The 8,553-nt window shown below is 33.4% G+C and overlaps 1 long non-coding RNA gene across 2 annotated transcripts in view; it reads right to left on the bottom strand.

Annotated features, from left to right (window-relative positions):
• Positions 1 to 2,225: 2,225 nt before the first annotated feature.
• LOC128249521 (uncharacterized) overlaps positions 2,226 to 8,553 on the bottom strand; it is a 71,377-nt gene continuing 65,049 nt past the window's right edge. Inside the window, exons 3-4 of one of the 2 annotated variants that reach the window (XR_008265649.1) lie at positions 4,891 to 5,111; positions 2,226 to 4,477 (exon numbers count right to left, since the gene is read on the bottom strand). This is a non-coding gene — a long non-coding RNA (uncharacterized LOC128249521). The remainder of the gene's footprint in view (positions 4,478 to 4,890; positions 5,112 to 8,553) is intronic. The other variant, XR_008265648.1, reaches the window with a different exon arrangement.

Genomic DNA, 8,553 nt, shown 5'->3' with positions numbered 1-8,553 from the left:
TATATATATATATATATATCCATATATACATGTTGTATATATAACGTATGTGTATATTTAAATATCCATAGAGTGACAGGCCAAAGGATAGATAGATAGATAGATAGATAGATAGATAGATAGATAGATAGATAGATAGATAAGATTATTGAAACAGCGAGTAACAGTCCGTTTTGTATGTGCGAAATATATGTGTAATATAGACCTTGAAGTTCGTCATTAATATTTTACGCGTTGTTGGTTAGTTGTTGATCTGCTATTCTTTACGGAAAGGACAATTTATCTTATACGAATTGCGGTTACCTTTTTATGAAGACAGCTCTAATGTAGTGCAGAGAGATAGTGAGTAATGTTTTCTTCATTCACAAAGTCGTTAATCTTATTTCGGTTACATATTCGAGAATGTTATTAGCCGGATATCATCCAAGATATTAATGCGTACCCAGCATATCAGATAATGTTTATGTTCTCATAAACTTTGCTTTGGTATATGGAAATCGTTACTTGATTCTATTTGAAGATTAGAAATGTGAATAGGTGATTGTAAATCATGTATCTAGTTATAATGATGCATCTTGCATTTTTGCATGCTGTATAAACAAATAAAGACAGTGAAACTTAACTAGGAGCTATTTGACCATATACGTTCTGGTGGTTTCCCCTCCAAGGATCTTCATGATTCTTTTTGTTTTCTTGAAAAATGATTTTCTTGTTACAAATTCGGACTAAAAATACTGCCACCATATCGGGTGTGATGATTGTCACTGCGACCATATCAATCACCGTAATGTTGCCCTCATATGAAGCTGAATGTCTTATTGGCGTCATTCATTTTTAATTTACCCAAGCTGATTTTATGGGCAGGTTTGTGAACATTCAGATAGTAAGGTATTCCACTCAAGATCGTGACTTCGAATCCTGGTAGCGCCTGCTGTTCTTGAGCAAGACATTTTATTTCACGTTGGTTCAAGCCATTTAGCTGACAAAGGTGTGTAGTACCTGTATTTTAAAGACCAGGCTCTTTACATTCTTGTTCAAGCTGAATTCCCCCAAGAGTAACTATCGATTACTCAGCAACTTGCATGTTGATTTCGCGTGCAGACTGTTCCGTTCATCGGAACAACTGGAACCCTTATCATCGTAACCGACAATGTGTCTATGTGGGTAATTTTAAGTTGCATTTCTGCAAACTAAATTGCGCAGTTTTGAAGTGCTTTTCCATTGAGTGATAGTACTAATAACGGCTGCAATTCGTATCTACTTCATTCCAACTTCTGCTCATTTAATTCACCGGTTTCTCCAACCCTTACGTACTTGCTTTATTCTATATTAAATCATTTGTGGAGTTTGGACGATTAGTGCAGATCGTGCCGAATTTACAGAAACATATATTTAGAGGGATAAAGTTTAACATCAAATTAGACTGAAAGGGAAAGGTAAAAATACCGTATGTATTATTAAATCGACTTCTATTTTACAGTAATACAAAATTCAGGAATAGTTGTTGAAATTTCGTGCAACTAAATATCATTGCCAAATTCATGTTGTGTTTCTTTTGCAAACATAGTAACCGTAATTACTGCAGTGCCAAGAATATTTTAGTCTGTTATATTAGTAATTGCAGAGAAAATCTCTTTAACATGTCTCCAATAAAGTAATTTCAAATCACAATTTTACACGCAAGTTTGCATCTTAAAACCAACCTGAAAATCGGAAACCAATAGTGTATAAGCTTGTATGCATACACGCACAAACATAGCTATGCAATTATGTACACCTATGTGTGTGTACTCACACACACACATAATCGTAGGCAAATAACTGTTTGTAATTAACGAAAAATGGCTCAAATAATTTCCTTTCAATTTTCCTATTGGCATATTATCAATCCTATTACATTTCTAGATTTGAAATAGTAGTATCTACCGAAAATACCATTTACCATATGAGATCATCTCATAGTTAATTAGTAGGAATTAAAACATGTTACATGCAATTTTAGCGATTAATTAATACTTTAATGAGGGGCTATATTCATACGTTCCCATTAGTGTAGTGTTTAATTATAATTTTCCCCCATATTTGCGGTATAAATATATTATAAATAATCTTAATTCCTACATTACGTTCTTTACGCAAAAAAATGTAAATCAAATTGAAATTAGCCCCAGTAGAAATGCTGTGGTATTTCAAAAGTAATTAATACTACAATTTCTTAATTCTTCATTTTAACAACATCTTTACTACGAACAAGGCAGAGATAGAAAAGAGGAAATGCAGTGGAATAGAATCAAGAAAATAAATAAATACATGACTAAAAGAACAATAAATCTGGAAGGCAAAGAATATGAAGTTGGGAGAAGCTGAAGAGAAGAAAGGAAGTGAAGAAAAAAGATCCGGTATCCCAAACAAGTTTCGATTTTCCATTGTAGCAATCTTTAGTTACTCTCTTATTTTCTCAGTCACATGATTGAAACTAGTAAAACACTAAAGAAACTATGCCATTTTAGTCTCTCAAGCAACGTCGGGTAGCTCTGCTAGTTATTTTTAATAAAAAATAACTTATTTCCCTAAGTTTTAACATAATTTCTTTCGAAATAGTTACCTTGTGTAGCAATAATCTGGTCCCACTCACTGTTCCTGCACTTTTGGAATCCGGCTTGGAAATCTTTTTTTCGTAATCGAGTCGCGTTCTTTCTCAGATTCGCACTTGATCTTGACAATGGTGTTAAAACGGTAACCATAGAGTTCCTTTTCCTTTTGGGCACGACATGGAAGTCCACAAGTTCTAAATTTGGCGAATAGGTCAGGTGCAAAAGCGATACCATGTTGTATGTTGACGAGAAAATGACGAGTGAGGAGAGCTCGGTGACCGTAAGTATTGTCATCCTAAGGATTCCGATTATTCCCGCCCCGGGATCTGATCGCTTTTGTCGAATGTTCTCCTTCAAACGCCTCAAAACGTCGCGGCAGAACTCTAACTAAGCGTTTTGGCCTAGTGGTGGGGTCAGCTCAATACCGCGGATGTCAAAAAAAAGCGATGAGATTACTCTTGATTGTGATGTAGCACTGTCGTGCATTCGTCGGTCATGGAGATGAAGCGTACTCCATGGCGACCACTGCTGCAGTGTCTCAGGCTCCTACGCTTAGACCCAACTCGCGCACCGGTGATCATCCTCAACGTGAAGGACGAGTCATCAGCGTCAAATTCAAGGAGATCTTGACAAACTTCGAGGTCAGTGGATTTTCGCCGAGTAATGTTATAATTTTAAATGTATGTCAAAATCAGAAAAAAAAACAGACCATTAACTGATGCTGTGATTCAACTGAGTAAAGTGAAAACAAGTATTATGTGGTGTGTGATTGCGTGGAGGAGTGGCATGTGTGCACGGGAGTCATTTAGACAATTGTAAGATTCATTAAATGAAGGTATATTGATGTACATTTTATGTCATGGAAAATAAAATGTTATGGCATAAAAAATTCTTTTAAAAAAATCAGATAATCTGCTTCCTGCTGATTTTTACACGTTATTAAATATAATTAATTCGACAAACTTCTTTCCATTTTGCTCTGTTGGAATTGCCTAATTAAAAAATAAAATGCAGATAATTCAAATGTTTGTTGTATCTGACAACATGAAATACCTCCCATATTTGAAAATTGAACAAACCTAATGCTGAAAGTTTGCAATCTTCATGAGATTTAAAATTGAACTGTCTATGTAACTTAGAAACACTCTTGGAAACACATTTAGCAAATTCTAAATTTTTAAGCAGATAAAGCATTGGGTTTGCAACCAAGTTACCACGGTTAGTTTTAAATTAAAATTTTTTAAAAGATTTGATAAAAATAACAACTAATTAATCAGTAATGTATTCACCCTTGTTATATTTAAAACTTTTTCCCAAGCTTCAACAAGATTTTCAATACCTCGTTGGTAGAAATCACCCGATTTCGACTCGAAAAATTGATCCAACCAAGCTCTCAATTCTGCATCAGTATTGAACGAAACTCCACGCATAGCATTTGAAACAGATCGAAAGAAGTGGAAATCCGTTGAGACCAAATCAAGAGAGTACGGCTGGTCTGGCAGTACTTCCCAGCCATGCATTTGAATGGCTTCCTTGGTCATATTAGCGATATAAGGGCGGGCGTTGTCGTGCAGCAGACGAACTACATGCTGACGATTAGGACTTTTCTCTTAAATAGACGTGTTGAGTCATTTCATCTCTTGAACATAGAGTTCCGCGTTGACCGTTTGGTTCCGTTCAAGGAATTAGTAACGGATAATCCCTTCCCAGTCCCACCATGCCCACGACATCATTTTACGCGGATGAAGATCTTGTTGCACGCGTGGTGTCGCTTGTTTACCGATGTCATCAGCAGCTTTTGCGGCCTTAGAACCTTGATTATAAGCAAAAAGGAGGTGTCAAAAATGCTCGTTTTTCTTGACTTGACATTCCATTTTAATGATCTGAAAATAAACAAAAATTAACTAAAATTAACTAGAAAAACAAAGCAAAATATATTCCAAAATTATTCAAAAATAGAATTCTCGGAAAAAATTAATTCAATTCAAAAAATTTATAAACGCAATAAATTCCAAAGTTAAAAAAAAAACGGCGGGATCATAGTTGCCAAACCAATATATACAAATGCATAAATAAATACATGTAACACATAGAGGCATGCGTATATACATACACACACACACATATATATATATATGTATATATACATACATGTATATACGCACACGCATATATATATATATACGCATTTATGTGTGCGGGAGCGTATGTATATACCTAGATGTGTTCAAACACGATGTTGAACATTTTCATAACATAGACATATATTTTTATTAAAATAAATAAGTAAACTCACATAGCCGGTAAACATTAAAAGTTTTCATTCTTTTACTAATATTTCAAACACATCTCTGAAACTGGATAGTATTTGCAGACCTAATGAGTATCTAGTGAATTTCAGTTATATATATATAAATGTGTAATATACTATTCTCTTTTGAAAAAGTTTTCTCTTATTTGATATCATTTTCAAGGTTTGATATCTAGTCACGAATGGTGTCATATTCTTTGGTAGACCTGTTATAAGCGGTAAAAAAAAATCTGTTGAATTATTGTGTATAACAGATAAAAAAATATATCGACAACTTTTACTGAGACGCTCCAGGAATTCTAAGCATCTACAATAAAGTGGAAAATAATATAAATAGACTCACTACAATGTAAGAAAACAATAACAAAAAAATTGAATAAAATGTAATGTTCCAAAATGTCCTTAAATGAAAAAAAAATATGGGAAAAAATATAATGAATGATATCTAATGAAAGGCATGACTAGAATAAACCGATATTCATAACTTCATCATTTCTAGAACATATTGTATTTTTTAAATATTTTACGCCTGTCATTTTTATACATTAGTCATTGTTTAATAATATCACGTACTATAGGTATCGCTATGGAAGTGCAATGAATAAAGGTTTTTTTTTATTGCTATACTAATGATTATATTTTATTTTGCTATGATGTGAGACTTTTTTTTTTTAAATATGTTTTATATTCTTTGAATACTTATTACTTTAGTAGTAATACAACTACTAATTTTTCAGGCCACTAAACCATGATTTGACTAGCATGATAGTTTTTAAGTAAACTTGGTAAATGATTACAAAAACCGTTCTTTTGGAGATAGTGACCGGAAGTTCGAAAGTTCTTGCTTCTGTTTCCATGCACAGTATTATATTTTTGTCGATGCGTAGTTTTATGTGAGTTTCGCTCAATGCTTCCGTGAATGAAAATGCTTGTTGTATTACATCGTTGTCAGTCGACGCTTATCATACACATTAACGCTGGTAGCGTCTCTAATGAAACTTCCATGTTCAGAGTTTGCATTCTAAATTATTACGAGTTCATCGTGTTGCATTATTGCATGTTCCTCAGGGAAATATAATTAATTGAACCAGTTATGTATAAAAACAATTATTTGTGCGACTGATGTAACTGATTGTGATGTGAGCATCATAAAATTTGCAACGATATTTGCTACATTTTTATAACGCTGTCAACACTTAATCTATGGTGCTTCCATTTTTATAACACACTGTACTGATCTAAGTACTTTTAGATTACTGGAATTTTTCACAAAGGAAAAATTACATTTGCTATGTGTTCTACTCATACTGAGTGTAAGGAAGAGAGTAACTATAGCATTTCTTCCTTACATAACTGATATGTCCTTCGGTTACGTTTACTACACAAATCTTAAACAATTATACAGCGCAGATAAATAGATGTATGGCTTGGTTTCGCCTTTGATTCAAGAAGTAATCTAATCACACCAGGATGCTTCAAGACAAATGTAGCATTTTTCTGAATGCAGTTTCTAACCTGCTACTTCATTACCAGGAAGTATACAGCACACATCATTTTAATTCAGAACACAGTCTGCGGCATTTTGTTTTTAGATACATCTAGGAAATCTAATTGACTGTTCCAGCTCACAAAGATAAAAGAGGCCTGTCATGACCACAAAGATCTTCATGACAACAACTTTAATATACGGAATAAAATAAACATAACCTAAGAATGTATCGTGTAACACGGACTATGTGCTTAGAATTATGTGAATATAACTTAACAATACAAATCTATTCCTAGAAATGCAAAACTGAAAATTAAAATTCGATATACATTTGCTGAAATTGCGAACAAACGCGAAGAGAAAATAATTAATTGAAAGAGAAACTCGATGCAAATTGACTATAAATTACAAAACATATTTATACTATTGACAGCAATTAAGTACACTAAAATCAACCGCTAAGGTAAATCGGTCTTTAAATTAGATTAAGAGAAAGCAATAGAGAATAAATATTGAAGCTCAGGGAACAGATATCAGGGGACAGAGTTTACACAGTAATGATCAGCAAGGTGTTAATGGTAGAAAATGTTTTCTATAAGTTATTATAGATTACGGTGGAGGCGCAATGGCCGAGTGGTTAGGGCAGACCGGGCGTTGTGAGTGTTTGTTGAGCGAGAACACCTAAAGCACCATGAGGTTCCGGCAGGAGTGGTGGCGAACCCTGCTGCACTTTTTCACCACAACTTTTTCTAACTCTTTCTTCCTGTTCCTGTTGTACCTGTATTTCAAAGGGCCAGCCTTGTCACACTCGTTGTCACGCTGAACCTCCCCGAGAAGTACGTGCTCAGCTACTTGCACGTTAATTTCACGAGCAGGTTGTTCCGTTGATCGAATTAACTGGAACACTCGTCGTTGTAACCGTCATAGTGTCACGTTATAGATCACAAGAGATTTATGAATTTGTATACTAAAGATATTTAATGTATGTTTGTAACAGTCAGTTTTTTCTCTTCCTCTCTGCCTCTCTGTATCTCTCTCTCTATATATATATCCATATAAGTATGTGCGTTCGTGCACATGTGTGTGTATTTGTGTGTATGCATATATATACTAATGCTGATCATCATTCACTGATACAAGTAAATTAAAGATATCGAAGAATTTGCTCAGAACCACATGAATTTGTTGACAAATGCTGCTTTTTTTTTCTTTTTATAGAGACAGTTTATATGATGAGCACAACTATCAACAACGATAAGTATATATTTTGAGGGCGAAATGTAAAGGGAGAGTTTAATTTTACAGAAAAAATACCCTGGAGCCAGTACTGGAAATTATTTTCAATAGAAAAATATTTAGTGTATGTTTTCTTTATGCATCCATATTATGCAAATTGTATCTTGCTTCTTTTGACACCCATTTCCGCGGTTTTACTGTAATAGTACACTGAAAAATTCTCATGCAAACTCAAATGCGCATTTGAAATATTTTTAAAATGATTTCGATCCTCCATTCCACATTAAGTTAGATAAAAATCAAACACTTTATAGTTATTCTTAAAATTCCTGAAGCATAAAAATTTGTCGTTCGAAATTTTATTCGCACACAAATATTAATATACAATTGTAAGCATGTATACATGTATGCGTGTATATATGTATATATGCGTGTATGTATATAATTAAGTACATGTATAATATCGTGCAGCCTAGCTTTGATACGCCCATAATCACTTTCAGATATAATGCAAATGATGGAATTGTAACTTTTCCTAGATAGTTTTCCATATTAAGCGAGTGATAATACTCACAACGCATTTCAGCATGTTTGTTACGGATTAATCCATACAAAGAAGATTAGAAGGAAGACATGTAATCTTATGTTTCGAAGATTATACTCAGTGGTAATCTCTGATATCTTCAAAAACGTTACCACTTATAATTCTTAACATTACGAAGCACTTCTATAATACATATGCATAGATAGAAATAAAATAATTTAATACTATATAAAACATGCACCTTAAAAAGCGCATTAACTATATTAAATATATATGAACATAAAAACTCATATATATATATATATATATATATATATATATATATATATACGTACGTGTGTTTTTTGTGCGTGTATATATGTTGTCATATGAGACATAC

This window comes from Octopus bimaculoides, chromosome 15 (genome assembly GCF_001194135.2).
Source record: "Octopus bimaculoides isolate UCB-OBI-ISO-001 chromosome 15, ASM119413v2, whole genome shotgun sequence".
NCBI classification, from domain to species: domain Eukaryota; kingdom Metazoa; phylum Mollusca; class Cephalopoda; order Octopoda; family Octopodidae; genus Octopus; species Octopus bimaculoides.
Note: the sequence above shows the minus strand (reverse complement) of the source record. Positions and strands in the feature narration are given on the sequence as shown.